The sequence below is a fragment of the Mus musculus genome, chromosome Y, assembly GCF_000001635.26.
Source record: "Mus musculus strain C57BL/6J chromosome Y, GRCm38.p6 C57BL/6J".
In the NCBI taxonomy this organism is placed as follows: Eukaryota; Metazoa; Chordata; class Mammalia; order Rodentia; family Muridae; genus Mus; species Mus musculus.
In genome coordinates this window covers 60,339,556-60,349,764 of record NC_000087.7, presented here as the reverse complement: position 1 = coordinate 60,349,764, position 10,209 = coordinate 60,339,556, and positions in this window count along the sequence as shown.

Genomic DNA, 10,209 nt, shown 5'->3' with positions numbered 1-10,209 from the left:
AACTGAATAGGACAAAACAACGAAAGAAAATAAACAAATGCACACACACACACACACACACACACACACACACACACACACACACACACAAACAAAAAACAAAAAAAAACATATATAGATAAAGAAACGCAAATTCAAATACTCTATCTAATCAAAACCCCAAACCAGAAAACATAATATACACAAAGAACCTGTATGGTAGGAAAGCAAACAAACAAAATACCCAAAGTTAACTTTCTTAGACAAAGAGGCTCTAAAGATGCTGTCTTAGGGTTTTACTGCAGTGAACAGGCACTAAGACCAAGGCAAGCCTTATAAAGGACAACATTTAATTGGAGCTAGCTTACAGGTTCAGATGTTCAGTCCATTATCATCAAGGTGGGACATGGCAGCATCCAAGCAGGCATAGAGTTGGCACAGCTGAGAGTTCTACATCTTCATCTGTAAGGCTGCTAGTGGAAGACTGACTTCCTCACAGCTAAGATGAAGTTATTAAGCCCACACCTATAGTGACACACCTACTCCAAGACCACATCTCCTAATAGTGCCATTCCCTGTGCCAAGCATATACAATCACAGATATCATTAAGTGGAATCCATACTCAACAATGCTTGAATGGCCAAGAACCTGAAACTAGAAATGCCAGGGATCTAGAGAAAGACCAAATACTACTATTCTACTAAAGGAGTATAGCAGTTAAATGACTCCTGTTGACATTTTGCTATACTCACAGATCTGTATCTTGCTCATTCATCATCACAGAAGTATCCTCATGCAGCAGATGGAAACAAATACAGAGACTTGCAGCCAGATAATATGCAAAGTCTGAGGGACCTTCTAACATTCAGTCCTACAAGGGAGGTCACCATCAAATCTCCACCTCAGTGTTCAGGAAACACTGTAATAAAAGACAGAAACAGTGTAAGATCATAAAAACTATCTTGATTGAAACTACTAGAATTTAGTCCTAGCTACACACTTTTATTAAAAAAACTAACATCAATGACATTTATATTGTAGAGTTGTTTCTACAACAGAACAAACGATCTACATTTGGGGTTGGTCTTCCTATCTCACATAATCAAATCAGGAAAAAAAATTCCTCACAGGTGCCCCAAATTCCCAGAGTTTTAGTGAATTCCTAATATTATCAGGGTTACAACCAAGACTAGCCATCATAAGTATACCTCTTGTCAATAAGACATACAATCATATCTCCTTATATTATGTTAATTTCCAAAGGAATGCAATAGTTATGCCTAGCATAGTATCCTATATCCAATATACAACTGCAAATAAAGTATATGAATTTCCAGGGCAGAATCATGCTTAACATGAGATAAAATTCCATATACAACTACAATCATATTTTATCTTTTAGAATAGATTACAATTTCTTAATTGTAACACCATATAAAATCAAATTCAAAGCATTGTTTACTTTCAAAGTACACTGACATGATTATACATTCTCATTCAAAATAAGAGTAAAAGAAACATAAACAGGAAATATTGGGAAAATCAATATCAAATCTAGCTAGACAAACCTCAAATCCTAAATTTATGTACATTGTGGCTTAAAAAGCTCTTCCTATCTAGTTACATGACTACAATATATTTCTCTGTCTTGGGCTGGTTCCATTCTTTGTGTGTAGCTTTCTTTGAGAGATATCGCACAGCTGTGGACCTTCTTACATCCTGATTGCTATATCACAAGATAGGCTTCCCTTTCATACCTTCACAAAAAAGCCTCTCTAGGCATCTATTCAGGGACTTCGCTGCAACCTGGATGCCCTCAGTGGCTTTCCATAACCACATAGGAAGACTCCATGGTTCTTTTACTTCTGTATCCTTCATTAATCTGAGAAAGAACTACATGGTGGATGTTGCCAAGTTCTTTTGCCTGCTTTAGATAGAACCTGCCTGCTTCCTTGAATATTTTTTCATAAATTTGATATGTTGTTTTTCTGCTATAAACAGATCAATCCTTGGGACATTTCTTTGCACAAGTTGCAGGATTAGCTTGGTGGATACTCACCTCGAGGAAACAATTCCCTTTATTACATTACTCCTTATATCTTTCAACACTAGCTATGGCTCCCACAAAAAAATTTTCTGGTGCTCTTTTTTTCTCCAAACTTAAATTCTAGCTCATCCCTTAAAGAATGAGTACAATCAGGAAAACAAAAGTCAAGAAGCATTAGCGATGTGGGAATAAAGTACAGCTGTACTGCTGGTGGGTGCTTAAGTAGGTGCATCCAGGATAAAATCAGTGTGTAATTTGCTAAAAATATCTAAAAATAGAACTAACTGGTGACTCACCTATATCACACTTGAGTGTAGAAAAGATAGCATGGTTATCTAGTGATACTTGCTCAGTCATTTTTGTTGATTTTGTTTTCAAAAAAGGAGATGCAATCAGCTGTAACTAAATTTGCTAGAGAGTATATGGAATTTGAAAATACTATATAGTAAATTCGTTAAGTCAGGCCTATAAAGAGAAATTCTACGTGTCTGTAATCACATTTGGTCTAGCTTCAACTATTAGATTTTATGTTTAAATTGGAGTATCTGTGGAGATAAGGAACCCCAAAGTGGCACATGGCATGGAAGAAAGGATGAAGCCTTTAGGGAAGGAGGGAATGACAGAACACATGCAACATAGTAGGAGGAGGAAACATTAGAGATTACAAGTTTAGATAAGCATGAGTATAGGATTATGTCTGTTATTCCCATACGGAATGCCACATTTTAGGAAGTTTATTTAAAATATTACATTTAAGTGGCATTACTCTTGGTTACAGTCCAAAACTTGATACTACAACACTTTCTGAAGAAACCACATACTCGAGTAATAGAACATGAATAAATAAAGTTATAAACAATCTTGAAATTTAATTCTTAGGGCTTGCTGTTATATAGTGGCAGAATGTTCTGTTTATGCTACTAGCAGAGAAAATAATCAAGCATATTCCACATCTGTGATCCCTGACAACAAGATTAGTGACTCATTTGAAATATACTGTGTACATATATATCATCTAGGTTTAAAGTAATATATTCCTGTTGTCTATTTTTCTGTGTTTACTTCTAGATCATAGGAACTATTTTACTGTTACCTAGAACTGATTTTAGAACGAGGACAGAATACTTTGTCTTAATAATTTCATGCCTACCTAAACATAAATACACAATATTGTTTAAAAAATAATAATTATGAATATTTTCTACCTGCATTGGGTAGTTCCATAATAAGTTCGTATTTCAAACTACTGATTAATAATATGAAACAAAAAAATGTTAAATTTTAGGATAGATAGTTATAATACTTCAGAAAGTTGTCAACAAATTACACAGGGAAGAAGAAATAGAATCGGTTTCTCCATCTATGGTTATTGAGATTTTGGCCAGGTATAGTAGCCTGGGTTGGCATTTGAGTTCTCTTAGTGTCTGTATAACATCTGTTCAGGCTCTTCTGGCTTTCCTAGTCTCTAGTGAAAAGTCTGGTGTAATTCTGATAGGCCTGCCTTTATATGTTACTTGACCATTCTCCCTTACTGCTTATAATGTTCTATCTTTTTTTAGTGAATGTGTTTTTCTGATTATTATGTGTTGGGAGGAATTTCTTTTCTGGTCAAGTCTATTTGGAGTTCTGTAGGCTTTTTTTATGTTCATGGGCATCTCTTTCTTTAGGTTTGAAAAGTTTTCTTCTATAATTATTTTGAAGATATTTGCTGCCCCTTTAAGTTGAAAATCTTCATTCTCATCAATTCCTATTATCTGTAGGTTTGGTCTTCTCATTGTGTCCTGTATTTCCTGGATGTTTTGAGTTAGGATCCTTTTGCATTTTGCATTTTCTTTGATTGTTGTGCTGATGTTCTCTATGGAATCTTCTACACCTGACATTCTCTCTTCCATCACTTGTATTCTGTTGCGGATGCTTGCATATATGGTTCCAGATATCTTTCCTAGGGTTTCTATCTCCAGCGTTGCCTCACTTTGGGTTTTCTTTATTGTGTCTACTTCCCTTTTTAGGTCTAGTATGGTTTTGTTCATTTACATCACCTGTTCGGATGTGTTTTCCTGTTTTTCTTTAAGGAATTCTACCTGTTTGGTTGTGTTTTCCTGTTTTTCTTTAAGGACTTGTAACACTTTAGCAGTGTTCTCCTTTATTTCTTTAAGTGAATTATTAAAGTCCTTCTTGATGTCCTCTACCATCTTCATGAGATATGCTTTTAAATCCGGGTCTAGCTTTTCGGTTTTGTTGGGGTGCACATGACTAGGTGGAGTGGGAGTGCTGTGTTCTTGATTTCTGTTAGTACAATTCTTACATTTGCCTTTGGCCATCTGGTAATCTCTGGAGCTAGTTGTTATAGTTGTCTCTGGTTAGAGCTTGTTCCTCAGGTGATTCTGTTAGCCTCTATCAGCAGACATGGGAGACTACATCTCTCCTCTGAGTTTCAGTTGTCAGAGCACTCTCTGCAGGCAAGCTCTCCTCTCACGGGAAAGGTGCACAGATATATGGCCTTAAGACCTCCCTCCTGGCCGAAGAAGAAGGCCCAAAACAGGACCTGTCCTGAAGCTGAGTTGCTTTGGCCTGTCCCAGAAGGTGTTAGCTTCTGTATTCTACACTCTCACACGTTCAGAATACACTCTGTGGAGTTCTGGAACCAAGATGTCTGCAGCTGATGCTTGGGCAAAGGACTCCTGCACTGGGCAGACCCCTTTCCTCTGGCTGGGAAAGTGGCCAGATGTCTGAAGCCTGTGCAGAATACTCTATGCTGGGTCCCGGAACCAAGATATCTGCTGCCGATGCTCAGTCAAAGCGCTCCCACACTGGTCGGACCCCTTTCCTCTGGACTGGACATTTGCCAGTTGTCTGGGGCCCAAAAAGTGGGCTGCCTTAGAAGCTCTGTGGCTCCCACCTCTCCCAGAAGCTTTTGGCTTCTGTATTCCGTACTCTCACCTGTGCAGAATACACCCGGTGGGGTCCTAGAACCAAGATGTCTGTTGCAGATGCTCAGGCAAAGCACTTCTGCACCAGGCGGACCCCCTTTACTCTGGCTGGGAAAGTGGCCGGATGTCTGGGGCCTTTGCAGAATACACTTGGCAGGGACCTGGACCAGTCTTGTGCTTCTTCAGAAAATTGACATAGTACTACCAGAAGATCCAGCAACACTTCTCCTGGGCAAATACTCAGAAGATGTTCCGATGTGTAATAAGGATTCATTCTCTATGATGTTCATACCAGCCTTATTTATTTATTTTGTTAATATTTTTTATTATTACGTATTTTCCTCAATTACATTTAGAATGTACATTTAGAAAGTCTCCCATACCCTACCCCCCACTTCCCTAACCACACATTTCCATTTTTTGTCCCTGGCATTCCCCTGTACTGTGGCATATAAAGTTTGCATGACCAACGGGCCTCTCTTTCCAGTGATAGCCTACTAGGCCATCTTTTGATACATATGCAGTCAAGAGCTCCGGGGTACTGGTTAGTTCATAATGTTATTGGACCTACAGCGTTGCAGATCTCTTTAGCTCCTTGGATACTTTCTCTAGCTCTTACATTGAGAATCCTGTGCCCCATCCAATAGCTGACTTTGAGCATCTACTTAAGTATTTGCTATGCCCCAGCCTTGTCTCACAAGAGACAGGTATATCCGGGTCTTTTCAGCAAAATCTTGCTAGTTTATGCAACGGTTTCATCGTTTGGAGGCTAATTATGGGATGGATCTCTGGACATGGCAGTCTCTAGATGGTCCATCCTTTTGTCTCAGCTCCAAACTTTGTCTATGTAACAGTCTGGCGGTTCCTCAGAAAATTGGACATGGTACTACTAGAGTATCCCACAATACCTCTCCTGGGCATATATCCAGAAGATGTCCCAACCAGTAAGAAGGAAACCTGCTCCATTATGTTCATAGCAGCCTTATTTATAATAGCCAGAGGATGGAAAGAACTCAGGTGCCCCTCAACATTGGAATGGATACAAAAAATGTGGTAAATTTACAAAGTGGAGTACTACTCAGCTATTAAAAAATGAATTTATGAAATTCCTAGGCAAATGGATGGACGTGGAGGGCATCATCCTGAGTGAGGTAACACAATCACAAAAGAACTCAAATGATATTTACACACTGATAACACACTGATACCGGAAACTTAGCATACCCGAGATATAACATACAATTTGCAAAACACATGAAACTGAAAAATGAAGACCAAATTGTGGACACTTTGCCCCTTCTTAGAATTGGAAGCAGTCACCAGCCTTATTTATAATAGCCATTTGCTCAAAAGAACTCAGATGTTGCTCAACAGAAGAATATATGATACAGAATGGATACAAAAATTCTGGTACATTTAAACAATGGAGTACTATTCAGCAGTTAAAAACAGTGAACTTATGAATTTCTTAGGGAAAAGAATGTATCTGAAGGATATCATCCTGAGTGTGGTAATCCAATCACAAAAGAACACATATGATATGTACTAACTTATAAGCCGATATTAGCCCCCAAACAGACTACTCAAGATACAATTTGCAAAACGCATGAAACTCGAGATGAAGGAAGACCAAAGTGTGGATACTTCATTGGTTCTTATAATGGGGAACAAAATACCCATGGAAGGAGTTACAGAGACATTTTGGAGGTGAGAAAAAAGAAAGGACCATCCAGAGACTGCTCCACCTGGTGATTCATCCCATAGACAACCACCAAACCCAGACAATATTGCATATGCCAGCAAAATGTTTTGACAGGACCCTGGAATAGCTATCTCCTGTGAGGCTATGCCAGTTCTTGGCATATACAGAATTGGATACTCACAGTCATCTATTGGATGGTACACAAGGCCCTTAATGTGGAATCTAGAGAAAGTACCCAAGGAGCTAAAGGGTCTGCAACCTTAAAGGAGGATCAACAATATGAACTAACCAGTAACCCCCTGAACTATGTATCTAGTTGCATGTGTGGCAGAGGATGGCCTAGTCAGCCATCAAAGAGAGGAGAGTCACTTGGTCTTGTGAAGATAATATACCCAAGTACAGGGGAATGCCAGGGCCAGGAAGCAGGAGTGGGTGAGTTGGCAAGCAGGGTAGGGGAAGGTATAGGAAACTTTCAGGATAGCATTTGAAATGTAAATGAAGAAAAATATCTAATAAAAAATGAGTTAAAAAATATTAGTAAAACCTTACATTAGCACGTTAAAAGCACATCCTAAAGATCTCAAACACAAAAGAAGAAATGACACCCAAAAGATGTGGTGGCAGGAAATAGTAAAACTCAGGGTGGAAAAAAAAATAAAATAGAAAGAAAAATACAAATAAATTTTTGGAACAAATATTGGTTCTTTGACAAGATCATTAAGATCAACAAACTATTATTCAAGTTAACTAAAATAAAAAAGATAATATCCAAATTAGCAAAATCAGATATTAAATGGGAGGACATAACAACAGACACCTGATAGGTCAGAAAGTTTCGCAAAGTGCTTCTTCCTCCTAGAAGCACACTTGCTCAACCATATTAATTGCTGCTGTATTCATAATTATCTGCAACTGGAAACAACCTACATGTCCATAAACTGAAGAATGTATAACATATATGTTATATTTATACAATGGAACAATACTCAGCTGTTATGAAATAGATGGAAACAGAAAAAAAAAAACAAAAAAAAACTAAAAACAAAAACATAACCTGAATAACGTATCCCAGTCCCAGGAAGATAAATATGCTATGTGTTGATTTATATGTTGATATTGACTGGGCTGGATAGTTTTTTGTCAACTTGCCACAAAGTAAAGTCCCCTGAGATTAGGGAATCTCAATTGAGAAAATGTCTCCATAAGATTGGTCTGTGCAGGCAAGACTGCAGGGCAGTTTCTTAATTAATGATTGATGGGTAGGATTTCTGCCAATTGTTGATACTGCCATCCATGTGCTTGTGGTTCTGAGTTCTCTATGAGAAAGCATGAAACCATGGGGAACTAACCACTAAGCAGAATGCTGCAGACACTCTGGGCCCCTTTGTCTGCGTGGAACGGATCTCTAGTCACAGGTGGGCAAAGCATTGGATGAAATGATAGACAGATACACACAGGAGAGGTTGTGTAGAATCTGAATGTAATGTGTCAAATTGAGCATCAAACTTTTTATACAGAAGAGAATAGGAAAGTTGGGTGACACACAAGCAAGGTACAAAGAGGTTACTGGATTCTTACAGAAAACGGAGGAATACAAACTCAGAAGTTCTCACAGGAAACACCTGGGATAAAATTCACTGTAACAACTGGGATCAAAAAGAGCTCCACCAAATATCCACATAATCTTAGAAGCCAGGGTCAATGGCTTCATGCCCTTGCTATAGTTCCTATTTTAGTCTATTTTATAGTCCACCTTCCCCCAAGGCCATTGTAAATACGTGTATATGTGTGGAACTCAGCAATCTATAGTTCTAAGTATGTACTCTGCTTCCTCCTTAGGTCTCAAACTTTCTTCTTTCTAGATGATGATAAATTCCTGTGTAGGGCAGTGACTTAGCTTTTATTCAAAGTAGTAGTATAATACCAGAGGCAATTTGAATGCCACTGAATAGGCAACATTCTTACTGAATTCTAAGCCCATGGTCAGCTCAAGGACTTTCTAGGATATTGGAACACTGGCAAAAGCTTAGCTATATCAGAATTCAATCTTAAAAAGAACTTATAATAAGATAACACTAAAAGAGAGCATGTGGATACATACACCAGACTAATGCGGGAATAGGGGATGAGTATATGGTTTAATGAGAAGGCCAAAACTCCAGAAAATGAGCTTCCATGAAACTCTTTGCCTCATGAGTGCTTCCAGGCCTCTCTGCCTGTCAAGCTGACTCGACTGGTGTGCATGGCAGCAGTACCCATCCACGGTCTATGTATTAGCTCCTGCCTCTAGGTTCCTGTCCCATTTCAGTTCCGGTTCTGTCTGTCTTCAGATGATGAATAGCAATGAAGAAGTGTAAACCAAATATGTCCTACCCTCCCCAACTTGTGCTTGGGTTATAGTTTTTGGTGACAGCAATAGAAAGATTAACACATTCTACATTACATATGTGATGGCCTGTCTACAATCTGTAGATCCAGTGAACTTAGGTATAGAGGAAGGACTTGGGTGCATACATTGATGCCCATGGTATGGGGATATAGAATGGATTTTATTAGTGGACAAAGGTGGACAAGAAGGAGAAGATCAGGTGGCATAGTGGAGGGAGATGGGGTTGTATAAGGAAATGCAGGAAGAGATATTTGAAAGAGAAGTATTTGATGAATGATGACCGAAAGGTGGAGGAACTGGAGAGGATGGGAGGTAGTGAAAGAACCGTGGGGAGTAAAATTTGGGGGGACTGTAAGCAGGGTCTATTAAATGAGAAATTAATATTATTTTTAATTTTACTAGAATATTAAGCATGGCAGAGGGGCTCCCAGGAATGTACATTTTACCTCCAAATTACTGGGCTTTGATGGATTCTTGGTGAGGTGAAAAACTTAAAAGCTCTTACCACTCTTAAACACTTAAAAGCTGGTACCACTCTGTTACCACTCATGCTGTTGTAGAGTTTCTCTCTACTTGCTGCCCTCACATCACATCCCTCATAATCTATGGATTGTATGAAAATTTAAGGGGGGTTCCAGCCCCTCACTGGGCAATATCATTGCCGCCCACAGTGTTAGTTAGATCTAACTTTCTCAAGGATTGCAGCTGATGCAGATTAATACTTCAACCACGATCTTGGAAAGAATTACTATGAAAAGCATGCCTTTTTTTTTTCAAAAGTCAGGCTGGTGTTCAGATGATTATTATTTCCTTGTACCTATTTCCTCCCTCTGATTCCTGATATGATTTAAGAAAAACATGGTTAATGAACAGATGTGCACCCTGAGGATTCAAAGTAGAAATGGATGATAGGTTTTTACATAAAAGTTTAGTTTTCTGATTCTTTTAAGATTTTTGAAGGACTAATTTTTGAGATAGACAAAAACTAATCCTTTATGTATAACAGCAAATTTCAGTCTACCAGTAAGAGAAACTGGCTGAAAAAAATACCTTACTTGCTTACAACTTGTTAATCTATAACAAGTTTTTTAGTTAGAAATGTGTGCTGGTTCTTGGAGATAATATTGCATATTTATAAACATAATTTATAAATAGCTCATC